The sequence below is a fragment of the Pleurodeles waltl genome, chromosome 2_1, assembly GCF_031143425.1.
Source record: "Pleurodeles waltl isolate 20211129_DDA chromosome 2_1, aPleWal1.hap1.20221129, whole genome shotgun sequence".
Taxonomy (NCBI): domain Eukaryota; kingdom Metazoa; phylum Chordata; class Amphibia; order Caudata; family Salamandridae; genus Pleurodeles; species Pleurodeles waltl.
The window spans coordinates 820,017,704-820,033,893 of record NC_090438.1 but is presented as its reverse complement, the minus strand read 5'-3'; positions in this window follow the sequence as shown (position 1 = coordinate 820,033,893).

Below are 16,190 nucleotides of genomic sequence, written 5' to 3'. Positions count from 1 at the left end.
GAATCACTTCTCTGCCGCCAGCAGTGAATGAATATATATATATATATATATATATATATATATATATATATATATATATATATATAAATAAACAAACAGTAATAGGATGGGAGAAAAATGTTTTACATAAATTGGGGTGAGAGAGAGTCTCTTACTTTTAGGAAGACCAGAAAAATATAGACCGCAGTATGTTTTCTTATTTTTCCCAACAGAAAACTGCACCTGGAGTGGGATTCACAATATTGCATATTTGCTTCATAGTATGGAATACATTTGACCATTTCTATTTCTTCAAGTTACTAAGATTTTATTACACATAGTAGCCCATTAGAAGAGAAGTATGTTTATTGTTTTCTGCAAAGTGATTCCTCACCGGCTCTATTTTTTAGCGGCAAGTAAAAACATTTGTGAATTTAAACTGACCCATCGATTTTTACATGGAAGCTCTGATGACAAAATCTGCGCAAATTTCTTGAAATATAAGAACTTTTTCATAGTTGTTGACGTATTTTTTTCACAGTCAGAAAGTCACACACTACTAATATTAATAGGTCGTTTTTATCTAACATTTCATGACACAATTGAGTGGTTTTGACCACTATAAGCTCCAGATCTCACCTATTATTAGCTGAAAGCACTTAAGGGCATATTTACAAAAAAATGGCATAATCAATCAATCATTCGCATTTATAAAGCGCGCTACTCATCCATAAAGGGTCTCAAGGCGCTGGGGGGGGGGTCAGTGCTTGAAGAGCCAGGTCTTGAGCTGCCTTCTGAAGGAGAGGTGTTCAGGTATGGCGCGAAGGTGGCTGGGCAGAGAGTTCCAGGTCTTCGCTGCCAGGAAAGAGAAGGATCTTCCTCCGGCGGTGGCTTTGCGGATGCGGGGTACGGCTGCCAGGGCCTGTCCAGCGGATCGTAGAGTGCGCGGAGGAGTGTAGAAGGAGACGCGGTTGTTGATGAGTTTGGGTCCGAGGTTGTGAAGGGCTTTGTGTGCGTGGGTGAGGAGTCCGAAGGTGATCCTCTTGTTGACGGGGAGCCAATGGAGTTTTTTCAAGTGTCCTGAGATGTGGTGGTGGCGAGGGATGTCCAGGATGAGTCTTGCGGCAGCGTTCTGGATCCGTTGGAGTTTCCTCAGCAGCTTGGTGGTGATGCCCGCGTACAGGGTGTTCCCGTAGTCCAAGCGACTGGTGACGAGGGCGTGGGTGACAGTCTTCCTGGTGTCGGTGGGGATCCAGCGGAAGATCTTGCGGAGCATGCGTAGGGTGTTGAAGCATGCTGAGGTCACCGAGCTCACCTGTCTGGTCATGGTGAGGGATGAGTCCAGGATGAAGCTGAGGTTGCGTGCGTGGTCGGTGGGTTGGGGAGTGCTGCCTAGGGCGGGGGCCACCAGGAGTCGTCCCATGCGGTGGGGGTGGGGCCGAGGATGAGGACCTCCGTCTTGTCGGCGTTCAGTTTCAGGTGGCTGTCTGTCATCCAGTTCGCCACTTCCTTCATTCCTTCATGAAATCTGGTCCTAGCTGAGGTGGGGTTGTTTGTGAGGGATAAGATGAGCTGGGTGTCGTCGGCGTATGATATTAGGTCGAGTCCGTGTTTGCGTGCGATGTTCGCCAGGGGGGTCATGTAGATGTTGAAGAGAGTGGGGCTGAGGGAGGATCCTTGAGGTACGCCGCAGATGATCTCCGTGGCTGTGGATCTGAAGGGGGGCAGGCGGACTCTCTGAGTCCTTCCGGAGAGGAAGGAGATGATCCATTCGAGGGCCTTGCCTCTGATGCTGGCGTTGCTGAGGCGTCGTATCAGGGTGCGGTGGCAGACCGTGTCGAAGGCTGCGGAGAGGTCCAGGAGTACGAGGGCCACGGTCTCACCCTTGTCGGTCAGGGCTCTGATGTTGTCCGTGGCTGTGATGAGGGCGGTTTCGGTGCTGTGGTTGGTCCTGAAACCGAACTGTGTGGGGTCGAGGGAGTCGTTGGTTTCCAGGGCGTTGGTGAGTTGAGTGTTGACAATTTTCTCAATCACTTTGGCGGGGAACGGCTGCGCTGCCCTAGGCCAATTTGAAAGGGGAGGAATGCACCATATTTACGAGATACAGTGCATTTCTGTCCTTTCAGCCAACAACGGGGCACAATTTGGTGCGTAGTGCCAACGCAGGTACCCTTGCACCATGGTTCAAGGGTGTCTGCGTTGTTGGCAGGATTGTTTTTGTGCAGAAAGGGGCACCATCTTGCACAAACACAATTCATGGAGGCTTTCTCCTCTTTCAATGTGTGCTGCAGAATGCAGCACACAGAGAAAGAGGAAAAACAAGGAGAAATAAAGGTATTTCTCCTCATTACCCATCACCTGGGGGCCATATGGTTTTTATGTATTCCCAGGTTTACATGTCCTTGTAAATCTGAGAATGGGTCAAAACCCAAGGGGGTTGCATGGGAAAACCGACTGCAATGCCCATGGAATGCCCCTGTGATGCAGCGTGAGGCAACACTGCAACTGGTGCTGCGTTGCCTTACACCATATCTACGACACCATGAAAAGCCACGCAAAGTGGCTTTGCGTGGCCTCGTAGATAAATGGTCTGCACTCTGCGCTACAGGAGCATCAAAAAAAGTGACACACCGGTAGCGCAAGGGGCTTGTAATTATGCCCCTCAGTTTACTGATCCATTTTGCCAGCAATTTCTTTACTATCCCACTAAGCCTGGCAGGCTCCTCTCAATACAAAATATTTTTATTCTCAAAGACTATACCTTTTCCCCAAGCGCGTTGTCTCTCTTTCTTTTTTTTAATTCACATTCTTACCATGAGTTAATTGCGTGCTCAAAACAATGACACACACTTCACCCTTCCTCCTTGCACTGCACTTTATTTTTTACTTTTACAGCTTTCATAGGCAGCTTATTCCTCTAAAAACAGTTCCATATAAATTTGGCCTGATTACAAGTATGGCTGTCCTCGGACCGCCAAACTCGCTGTGGTGGTCGGATGGCCGCAGTCCTGGTGGTCCCACCACCTGATTATGATCCTGGTGGTCAGACCGCCAGGAGACAGCCGCCTCTGCCGGGATCATGGATCCTCACAAATTGGCGGCAGTGAAAGTCGTGGTCAGCTACGGCAGTGCCAAGTTCGGCACCGCTGTGCTGATCACAACTTTCCTTTCTGACAGCCTTTTCATGGTGAAATCCCTGCCATGAAAAGCCTGACAGAAGGGCAGAGTTGGGGGCCCCTCATCAACACCCTCAGAATACGCACTGTCTGCTACGGCAGGCAGTGCACATTATGAGGGTTCTGTGTGTCCCTGAGGGAGCCAAGGTCAATGCTGCCGCACTGCTTCCGCCAGGCTGACAGCGGGAAGACCGTAATACGACATTTTGGCTGGTCAGCCGGATGTAAACTTCGTAATACGACGGTGGTGAGGATGCTGGCTTGATGGCCAATTCATCACCACCGTATTGGAGTTCAGGCCATTCAACTGCCGAACTCGTAATTAGCCCTTTTGTCTCCAGCAGTATAATGTTAAAGATCATTCACATGTGGCAGACTCCACTCGCAAATTTCTGCCTATCTGGGTCGTAAATCAAACATCTTGACTTTCTTGTGCATTTGTTCAAATACCATGGTAAGGAAGCAAATTGTTTGAGGGAACCGACCAAGCACAGGAGCTCTTAAAGGCTGGCTACGTTTTAAATTGTCATTTGGAGGCAAAGTTTGTCTTTTTCATTACTTGGTAATAACAATACTGAATATCTTTTTCGGAGGTACACACTTATAGTTCTTCACAATGTGGAAATATATAAATATCTACATGTGTATATGTACATGTGTCAGTCTATGTTATTAAGGGACATTGGGCATAGGGTCTAGTAGATGTGGGTGTAGGGGTTAGTAGAGAGAGGAGTTTTCAGATTCAAGAAGGTCATGTGTGAGAGCTGTTTGGATTGTGCTCCGTGTGGCATCATTTCTAGGGCAAAGATGAAAGCTTTCCAGTAGAAGGTGTCAGTAGAGAAAAAAATCTGAATCTTCAGCTGGACCACTGTGGTATCTATGAGTGAAAAAAATGAATAGGTCTCTCTACAGACAGATGGCGGACCTCCTCATCCTACTAATACATATAAAATGCTGCTTTAGAAAAGAGGACAGAGAGTGCAGTTATGGACAGTCCACCTCTGCCTATGGCTCTCACATTGTAAGTTGTTTGCCATGACCTTCATGGGCCATTGGACATACTATCAATAGTAAATATATTGTTATTGTTTATTGCAATAATATGGATATTTAAAATATTGTTTAATAAAATGTCGTGTCATTTAATAAAGATATTTTAATGTTGTAATTGTACTGTTTACTAATACGTTTTGTAAAATAAACTTTTTATTTTGTTAAGCCTAATTTTTAATGCTTTTTTGGGTGTTACTTTTTGAAACATATTGAGGGGTTGTGGTTTATTATGAAGATTTGTGTGAAAAATGTTTTATTTATTTATTTAAGGTGTTTTAAATTCATTATAATACTATTGAAAATATTAAAATCAAATATATCACATTTTTAATTGTAATAGCGTTAGGTGTGTTTAAAAATATCTATTATTTTCATTAGAATTTGGGTTTTGCGTATTTTTCTATTTTTATTTACAATGTTTAAATTACGGATTGAGTGGTTTACTGGGGCGTGGGTGGGTAGTCTTTTAATATTACTTTGATATTATTAAATCTAATTTTTAAATATTATGTTTGTGATTTTATATGTTTAAATTGTAAGATACGTAAAACTGAACATTTTACAGAACTGTTTCATGGTATATTATATCACATAGCTGTGTAGTTGGGGTTTTAGTTCATTTATTTTGAGTTGTATAATATTTAGAGGGCTTCTGTTTAAATAAAAGCATATTATCTCTCCCCAGCAAATGTTTAAAATAACAAATAAATGATTTGTTTTGTTTTAAATGTGCTTCATTAGGACACCATCAATCCCCCTTTTTAGTGTAAATACCGTTCATTACATTGGAATAGGAATAAGATTTTGAACTCCCCACAAATTACACTTTCCTATATACATTTTAAAATGTATGTACATTTTAAAATGGAATAAGGACAGTAATGGTTTCCTCTCAACATTTATGCACTTTCTCTGAGATTAAAGATAGCCTCCTTTTATTTAAGCAGTTTTACACATTGTTATTGCTTTGGAGTTAGAATAGTAAATCTTACCCATCCATTTTATGCATTTTCCAAAACGTTTGTGAACCTGAATTTACAAACTTGAAATAATAAATAATGGCCACTTTAATTTAATCACCTTCTATTTTTATGGTTGGATTGGAGCTAATAAAGTAAACCTAAACTCTTTTATTTATTTACTTTGGATAATTTTAGTTAGATTGGCGTTAGAATAGAAAATCTAACCCCTCAGGTTTATGCACTATGCCAAATGTTTGTGAGACCGGAGTTAGAATAGTTAGTTTAACTTTCCCCCACCCCACAAATTCAAATTGTAGGACTGGAGCGTAAATGTTAAAACTCAGCCTTCCAATTTACACCCTTATTCCAGTTTAGTAGAATTAGAGTAGCAGTATTAATTACTAAACAGCCCCAGGTTTATAGATTTTCCACAGTGTTTGTGAGACTAGATATAAATAGTAAATCCCACCCTTTAATTCATGCACTTTCCACATTATGTGTGATAGGGGATTAGAACAGTTATTATCACCTCTTTTAATCAATTTCTCAATTTATTGTTGGATTGTGTTTAGAATAATAAACCTAACTACTTTTATCTACCTGGTTATATTATGCACCTGCCCACATTTTAGTTGGATTAGAGTTAGAATATTAAATCTTAATAACTCTCCCCTCCACTTTAAATTATTGTTGAATTAGAGTTAGAATAAAAAATGCCACACCTTCCATTTATGCATTTTTCAAAATGTTTGATGGATTAGAATTTAAATAATAAATCTTACTCTTCTGATTTATACACTTCTCCCTGATGGATGGCTGTACACTGGTCAATCTCAATTCCCATCCCAATTTATGCTTTTCTACAATGTTTGTAAGACTGCTATTAGAATAGTAAATTTGACCTCTTTAACATGAATGCACTTTCCTAAATGTTTGTTCACCTTGAGTTAGAAAAGTAAATCTCAGTCTCCACCCCCCCAAAACTATTTATGTTTTACATCTTGTCTACAGCCTGGTTTAGTTGTCTGTTGGCAGAACTGTTGTTTCTAGTAAACTTTCTATACTGTGAGTGGGCTTTGGGTCGGACCCTTGCTCATAATTGGATGACCTAGTTGTCCAGCCTCTGCTACTGACAGCTTTAGCTCTATGTTGACAGACCTATTAATCGCAATTAATATCATATACTAAAAGAGGGCTTTGGGTCAGTCTTTGCTCATAATTGGATGGCCTTTCTGTCTATCTCTGATGTCAGCTTTTAATTCAGTGGATTTCCTCCATATTCTTGTGTTTGTCCTGCACAGAAACATTACACCTACTCAGTGTTCTAATTTGATAAGTGTTACTCATTCACTGTTGCCTGTAGGGAATTATTTTCAAGTATCAGCGATTCAAGAGAGTACATCTTTCCTAGCTCTCTTCCACACTTCATTTATATATATATATATTTTTTTTAAACAGGGCCAGGTAAAATTATCCTGGCCCTGCCATGCTTTGTTTTCTACTAGCCTGTTTGCTGTCCTACTTTCCATTGTATTTAGTTATTTAATTATTACACGGGCCCAATAGCTTTAAATGTTTGTTGGGCCGTTTTTACTTTTAGTTTATTTATTGTTCTGATATAGCTGTCTGCTATGTTGTGATAGTAAATAATAAAAGTCTGCCACACATTATGAGGAATGAGTCATTAAGCACATGTGCTCATGTGTCACAACGCAATGTGCATATGAATCAAGATGCATGCTTATGCATAAGTGACCATTTTGAAATGGGTTTTCATTAATTGAACACTAGTTGTAAAACTGGCACCTCAATGTATGTGTGCATGTGAATGGCAGAAAGCACTGCCAAAGCCAGAAGCTTAGCCTTTTAGCGGCCTGTTGGCAATGCCTGTGCTATTTTATGTTGGTAGGAATGCAATTAAAGTTTGTTTTGGTATTGTTTTTGCTTTTTTGAATATGTAATTGTGTTTTGAACTTAGTAAGTAGTATTTTTTATTCCTTTATTTTTGTAATAATCATAAAAGGTTGGATATTTAATAATTACGAGTTTGGCAGTAGGACAGCCAGACTGCCATGTTGGCGGTCCTAAAAAGACTGCCATGTTGACAGTCTTCCAGACCAGCCTATTACTAGTCATACAGGCAGGACCTCCAACCACCAACCAAAAAAGGCAAATCGGAAGCGGCACGGAGACCCGGAAATAGGTGATCTGACCTCCAGCAGCACAAGCACCAACCACTGGTGGTATTACAAGCCCAAAATCGCAGTGGTGGGCACCCCTGGCGGTCCGAACCACAGCAGTCCATGGCCACCAAAGTAATACACAATGTCACATTCAATGGATTTGAAAACAGCACAGCTGACACACATTGCCACTCGGAATACACCTACAAAGGACACTATAAAACACACCCTTTCACACACCACATTCCTCTGCATCACCAACGCAACACACAGAAGCCAGAGCTAATCATTCAACACAGCAGCACAGATACTAGGCACCAGTTTTCTTTTTTCTCACCATCTCTTTTCACACCCAGTACACACTTTTGTCCAGTCACACCTGTTTGCACTAAACCTCTTTAGTAAGTCACTGTCACATTTTTTTTATCATGTTCTAAAAAACCACTTTTGTCTGAGGATGATTTGAGAGTAATGGAGGATGAAATCAAAAGAGGAGAGACACAATTGTTTACAGCACAAATCCAGCACCCTCCTCTCAGTAGGAAAATGGAAATGTGCGACAAGATAGTCAACAGAGTCAATGCTGTAGACACCAACCTGCGACATCAGGAAGGGGTGGACGACCTCAGTGACATGGCTCGTTCCCTGGTCTCCAGGCACCAGCTGCAGGCCAAGAAGACTGGCAGTGGCCCTCCCACTCCCCCATTACAACTCTGTTCTTGGGAGGAGAAGGTCTTGGCCATCCTGCATCCTGAGGGCTTGACTGGAATACCTGGGGGAGTGGAGTATGGTAAGTCACAGCACAAAAAAATGCCACAAAAAATGCTATGTTGTGCATGCTCACTGCTCACTTTTGCCACCTTTCCTGTCACTCCACTCACCAGCCCAGTGTTCACTTGTCTCACAATTGAAGTGTACTTATCTGGGGGTAGAACATTTGTGCATAGTGTGTCTACTACAGGGAGTTGCATAACTACAACTCCCAGATGGTACTATTCTACAACTCCAAACACCAGACCAGTGTTTCCTTCTCCAAATGCCCTTGTTTGGTCACTCCCAATTGAAGTGTACTCACCTTGGAGTTACATAACTGTTGTGCCCATTAGGCACTGTTACTGTTACTCCACTCAGCCAGCTCAGTGTCCTCTTCTCCAAAGACCCCTGTGTGGTAACTCACACATGAAGTGTACCCACCTGGGGGGATAACATTTGTATAGTGTTTGTACTAGATAATGTGGCATGACTGCAATACACAGGAGGCTCTGTTGCTGTCACTCCACACATAAGTCCAGTGTTCTCTTCTCCAAATACCCTTGTTTGGTGACTCTTAAATGAAGTGTGCTCCCCTGGGCGGATAACATTTATCATGTGTGTGATGTCGAGGGGGAGACATGAGTGCTAAGGCCAGGAGGCACTGTTTCAATAACTTCAAACATCAGCACAGTGTTCCCTTGTCCAAAGACCCGTTTGTCAACTAAAAAAAAAAAGTTTACTCTCATGTCAGGTATTGGGAAGTAGTGGGAGTGATTTGACTGCAAATCCCAGGAATCACTGTTTCACCAACTCCAAACAAAAGACCAGTGTTCAGTTCTCCAAATATCCTTCTTTATGAACTCACAAATGCAGTGCACTCACCTGTGGGGATGACAGTTATCAAGTGTATGAAGTAGTGGGACTGACATGACTGCTAAGGCCAGGAGGCTCTGTCTCTCCAACACAAAACACAAGCCCAGTGTTTTCATGCCAAAATACATTTGTGTGGTGACGGGAACTAGAAGGAGTGACCAGAATGCAAAACTCAATAGGCCCTGTGTCCCTAACTCCAATCAAAAAATGGTGTTCACTTGCCCAATGTCTATTTACGAAATCTCAATTGAAGTTCACTCACCTGGGAGGATACCATCTGTCAATTGTGTGTAGTGTGGAGAGTGACATGACTGTAGCTCCCAGGAAGTACTGTTTCATTAACTCCAAACACTAGAACAGTGGCCACTTGTCCAAATACCCTTGCCTGCTAACTCTCAATTCAAGTTCACTCACCTGTGAGGGACCAAGACACAGATCATGCTCAGCTCTGAGATGTGTCTGGCTACCTAGCCCCATATTGACCTGCTACCCCAAGATGAAACTACTGAGGATAGGAATGACACCTTACCCAGTGTGCAAAAAAATGATCCCAAAGGCCTCAAGATGCATCACAATATGGTATTGGCAGCAGACTCATCCACAATGCACTGACCACATGATGACTCCAATCACATATACAGCAAAGCACTGGGTCGGCCTCCATAACAATCAATGAGGCCTCAAAATGGCCAGGGACATATCTTGCCAAGCCACTGTTTTTCCTGCACTGGTGGCAAGATGACATTCCCAGGCTATCCTTCCAAGGGCTAATGATCTGCACATTTCAGAAGTTGCTTCATGTAAATGGAGTTGACATGCTTCACAAATGTCAGGTCAATACAACTAATACCAAGGGTCCCCGTCACAATAGGATAACCTGCAAATCAACTATGTACAAGGTCTTTGTGAAATGTCACCATAAACTTTTGGAGGTAGATGTCACAAAACAACCAGTAAAATTGTATGTTTCACATCAACAGGTCGAGCTGCCACTGACCACACAGAGTGCACAGAAGAGACCCTCACTGCCCCCAGGGATGAAGCACTCAGTGACGATGATACTCCTGGACGTCTGGACGTGGAGGATGTTTCTGGCCCATCTGGGCAACCTGGTCAGATACCAACAGTGAGTCTCACTGTGGCCAATACATCATCTCCCAGTGCAGTTGCCTTCACATCACAGGTAGCCCCTCACCCCCCTACCTGTGTCCCTAGGACAGTGGCAACCGTCTTGTGCCCCCCAGTCCAGGATCCTGAGTCACAGCACAACACCTCTGACAATGATGGTCATGGAACCAGTGGGAAGAGGCACCCTGTGGCAAGGACCCAAGGCATGGGGCTGGGGTTCCCGGGAGGGATACTGTCAGCCAGTGGTGTGGGGCCACTGGGGATGCTCCTGGCCAGGACACCATCAGCAACGTCTTGGGGGTCTATCAGGAGTCTCAAGGTGTGATGGGCCAGTTACTTTCTGAACTCTGGGAAATGAAGCAACTGTAGAGCGACTTTCATTGTGAAATGCATAAACAGTGGGAGGCTCACAATACCAACATGGCCTCCCTAACAGGGGTACTGATGGGCATTAACACCACCCTAAGCAGGGATCCACAACATCACACTACCCCTTCCTTTGGTGCATCTGCACCAGGCACTTCATCAGTGCTAGCCACTGAAGGGGAGCCCTATCAGGGGAAGAACCCGCTCCTGACACCTTTGCGCTGTAGCAGCAGATCCCACCCCCACCAAGCAAGCGGGGGCATCCAGCAAAGAATCCAGGCGGTACAGATGGCAAGACACCCACCAGTGCCAGCCAGGGACCTCTTCCAAAAGGTCCTTCTTTGTGTGCCACACATTCACTCTGTTGACTGTTGTACAACGACCTTCCATTTCCAATGGGAGGAGTGCACTGGACTTTAGACTGCCAATGGTATGGCATCTACTCCAATGATTTAATCCACCATGACTGAACCCATCACTTCTCTTTTCTATCATGCCACAATTTTATTTTATGTGCAACTTTTCAATAAATCCACCTATTGCAAAGCCATTGTCTGTTTGCTTGTGATCCACATTTTGCTATGTTGAGATATAAGACCATCTGAAGCAAATGTGGAAGACACAAGATACCAATGCAAGGAGGGATATGTTACAGGTACAGTGCCCTGCTAACTACCAATACGCACAAACACATTGCAACAAGTGTCTGGTCATACCAAACATTTTATTGCACAGTACAACACATAGGGGGTCATTACGACCCTGGCGGTCTCCGACCGCCAGGGGTAATGTGGCATCCGTACCGCCAACAGGCTGGCGGTACTGAGACCCGTATTACGACTGCGGCGGTAGCGCTGCAGTCGCACCACCGGGGCCGGCGGTTTCCCGCTGTTTTAGCCCCGGCAGTGATAATCCGCCAGGGCAGCGCTGCAAGCAGCGCTGCCCTGGTGATTATGACTCCCCTACCGCCGGCCTGTTTCTGGCGGTTTGCACCCCCAGGAAGAGGCTGGCGGTAAGGGGAGCCACTGGCATGGGCAGTGCAGGGTCCCCCTAACAGGGCCCCATGCAGCTTTTCACTGTCTGCGTAGCAGACAGTGAAAAGCGCGACGGGTGCTACTGCACCCGTCGCACGGCTGCAACACCATGGAGCATTTCAGGCCGCCAAAATGGAGGCTGCCTGACCTACTCCACTGGGCATTAGGATTTGCGTGTGACCGCCAGCGGAAGTCGTCATAGCGGTAGGAGGTTTCAACCACGGCAGACACAGCCATAGCCGAGCCTTGTTGCCTTTGGCTGTTGTGGGCCAATGCTGTATCCTCCAGCGCTGACGACCACATATGTGGTGGACGTGACCGATGTGTTCTGCAGATTCATTCACTTGACTACTGACACTGCTGCCAGCAAGACCTCCACGACTTGAGCTGCTTTGTACTATGTCTGGGAGCAATTATGCCACACCCTGCAGGTGATAGGGCCCCTGCATTCTCTCCAGAGTAGCTGGAGAGACTAGTGACTGAGGTCCTGTATGAACAGCTCTATGGATCACCAGAGGAGCAGGTTAGTACCTCATGTGCACAATTTTCTCTGTACTTATCCATCCTTTCCCTTCTCACAGGCTAGAATGTGGCCATATGCGCCAGTTTGACTACTCATGTGCTTGTTGTTGCAGTTTGTGTGGCATCTTTAGGAAGGACAATGTGCAGGTATTGGTGGCCAGTGCCATATGTTAAGTTCAGTGACATTGTGTTGAGTGAGGTTTTTGGGCTCCTAGATCCTCTTTGTTTTGAATGCACATGACTAGGTGAGGAGATGTTACTGCCAACCACTGACATCTCTTACCTCATGATTGTTTCAAATGTCTAACAACATGTAATGTGTATGAGAGTATGAGCTGAGTGTGTATGTTGTATGAGTCAGTTGAGAGTGATGTGAGCAATGTGTATGGTGCCACAGATTTCTGAACACATCTGTCCTTGCTACACTGTTGTGTGGAAGGCGTATTATGACTCACTCTGCACTTAGGTTGCCACACACACCGCATGCCAAATTGCTGATGGGCACATGATGTACTGTAATACAAGGAAGTGATGGAAATGGAGTATCATGTAGATTCTGTATGCTCAGCCTGCAGAGACCAGGGCCTGTCACATCTGTCTCCCAGTAGGGGACCTGGTCTAGGCTGTGGTAGAGACACTGTGGCTATGCAACTGCAACACTGTGTCCACTCCCTGTACCCCATCAGATGCTGTCAGGTGGCAAAAATGAGGCTCTGGTGGCAAATCCTGCCCAGAATACCTCATTCCTTTGAGTAGATTAGGAATGGGTACAGAAGTAAGTCATGAATCTAAGCCATATGTGCATTTAGCATCATTGTCAATGTGTGTCTCTGACTCATGACAGGTCCCTTATTCCTACAGCTCTGTTGTCACCTTCCCAAATGTCATATTTGTCTTGTACCGGCATATTGCACAAATGGCAGTCCCACAGTGCATACAGTGTGTTGATTCCTGGGAGGCCATGATATGTGATTCATTAGCTTGGTCACATCGTAGAAACTGTGTATCGCATGCCTTTGTTTGTTGGATGCCATCTCTGTAGAATGGACACATATGTCCAAAGGAGTGTTCTGTGGTACAGGTACATGGCACAGAACCCCACCCCCGAAGTGACATGAATCTGCATGTGTTATTCCACATCTCCACATATGTACAAGGAAGACAGTTTTTGTGCACAACATGCTTGTCCCTTCATTGTTACTCATGTGTAATGTTTGAGTTTGCACTGTGACAATTGCCTGTAGAGACTGTATGCAGCGTGACATTCTCACAGAGTGTGAATGTGTTGGTCCATTCATGCCTAAGGAGTTTACCCTGCAGAAGCCACATATGTGTAATGTGTTTCATTGTGGCTCACATCACAGTACTGGTTGCTAGAGTATGGGATGGCTGATGTCAGTAAGCTCGATTTGTCATTGTAGGCCCTGAGCAGGGTAGTGGGTTAGTCTGCACACTTTTCTGTATTCATGTCCCTGTATTTATTGACTTGTATATGTCACACTTGGGAAGTACTGACAAATAGGAAAGACCTAGCTTGACATGTTTGTGACTCAGCCATTTGTGATAAAAACTTGTGATCATGATCTCTTGATTTGTCTTTTGCATCCATGCTGGTCAATGCCCATCAAAAGAAGGGATTATGGAGAGCCATTGCCAAGGAGGTGCGGACCCTGGGTAGACGTCACAAACCACTTGCTCTCAAGGGACGACATATGGCTGGGTACATTGATCTTTCAAGTACTGTTGTGGTGGTGTGTGATAATTCTATGCAAAAGACCACTACTCCTCAATGTTACAGACCAAAGGTAATTAAGTGATGGATCACTGTCCCCAGGCATGTGTCTGGGTAAATGAGTATATTGTCATCTGCCACCGGAGGCTAGTTGTCTTCATTGTATGATGGGTGCTGGTACCTCACTGCAGTCTGTAAAGTGAAGATGGCCATCACACATGTGACAGAGCCTACATTGTACTTTGGGCGCAGCTACCGATCAATGCTTTCCCTTGGTAATTGGGGAATGTCCATCAACATGATTTATGTGCCATCACTGTAGTCAACACTCCTTGTGCCTACATGTTAGCATGTGTCCCTTTCTCTTTTGGGAAACATTTGTATGCTGCTGTTTCATGCATAGTCTTCCTGTGTTGATGGGATGATGTCTGTATTCCCTCACATATATGTGCATGACAAACTGTGTGTGGATTAAGCCATTTACCATGGGGGTACATTTCATACTGTGCCACATACAGGAGTGTATCACCATTGTTTATTGACTGACACATTCTTTCATGCGTCATAGCATCATTTGGCATGTACAACTGCAGTAGCCATGAGGAACATGACAGGTAGGCCTAGGGTTTTGAGACACAATGTGAATTTATATGCCCTTGATGTGGCAGCATGTAGCAAAGTGCGCTGCACATGTGTAATGTGTAAGGTTTGTGACCTGACTGTTGGCCAGCATCATGGAAAGACTAGCAGTTATGTTGAAATCACATGTTTTTGGGTAAACGCACTCATCCACAGACGGACATCCAGGTCTGCCTGACCATAATGGAGACAATGATGTTGCCTTTAATTGGGCAACATGTTGAGGGCCTTCTACTAGCACGTGCAAATCTCTGGGTCTCACCATCATCCAAGGGACTAATGGTGTGTACTGATGCACTCTGAGTATGTAATTGTAAGGTGTGCCGGACATCAGTTGTGACTATCCTGGGGTGTGCTGATCCATTGTGTTGTGGATTTTGGTGACATCTCTCCCTGACATATTGTACATGATGTCTACAGTATCCATTTCCATGCCACGTGTGGCCTATCTGAGCAACATTAACACTACCTCATAACTCTATTGGGACAAATATCACTTGGTGAAGTGTGCATTGTGGAACTGCTTCCAGTGTGACATAAGTATTTCCATGCCACCTTCTCCAGACTATTGTGCTTTTGTCAGCAACATGGCAAAAAGCACAATACTTTGGAGCATCATTTCTTATTGTTGGGTCATTATGTATTTGTCAACTAAATGTGTGCATGACCTTGTGTGGGATCTGTGGAAATGCATTTGGCATTCACCTACTATTGTATGACAACAGGGAACTGAGGTATGCTCAATGGGGCAAAGCTTTGAGGGTGATGGGGTCTCCTACTTGTTGCATGGTTATTGTGATTGTACAACTTCAACCATGCAATTATAGTTGTGTGAAGTCCTGACTTTCCTGTGGGCACCTGTTGACAGTTCAGATGGCATGCATGCATATGGTGCCGCACATGTATGGGCACTTAGGGGGAGTTTGTTGTTGGGGCCTACTTGATATCATGGTAATGTTTGCTAGCAGAGCTGTCGTTCAAGTGTGATCATGGACATGTGAATACTCTATTTCTCTTTGTATTTGCAGCATCAGCACCCGCAAACGAAGGAGATGTGGCACAGCTGAATGAAGAAGCATCTGGCCAGTGATCATTGGGTCAAGATACAATCAACACAGAGGGACCCAGTGAACTGGAGAGCGAAGGGAGTGCCTCAGGGGAGACCAGAACATCTTCTTTATCATCCGATTCTTCCTCCAGTGTCTACTCCCTAGTGGTGGAGGACCCATTAGGGCATCCCCCTGTACCATCTTAGTATGCCACCCCTCATTCTATCACTGTCCTCCCTGTTGCTCCCCACCCAGTTGGCCATGCCCACTCACCCACCTCAGCCCCTGTTATCCCTGCTGCCCTCAGTAAGGAGCCTATTGACCTCCTGAGAAGTGGATCAGTCAGCCATTGTGAATGCCATCCAGGGATTGGCAATTCAACTCCAGTAGACAAATGCATTCCTGGAAGGCATTCATGGTGCAATGACTGCCCTACAGAGATCTTTTCAGGCACTGGCCTCCTCACTGACGGCAGCTGGTCACCCGCCACCTTCCATCTCCTCTAAACCTCCCTCTTCCCACTCCAAATCCCTCCTTCCCCTACCTACCTACCCAAAGCACACAGACCAATCCACACGCATCAACATCAACACACAAGAGCAGCACGCACAGACACAAGCACCACTAAACACACCTGCATGCAAACAAACAACAGACACCCACAGCCATATCAACTGACTGGTTGGTGGACTGGTGGGGGTGACTTGGGAAGTCATCACTTCCACAGACACCCCTACCAGC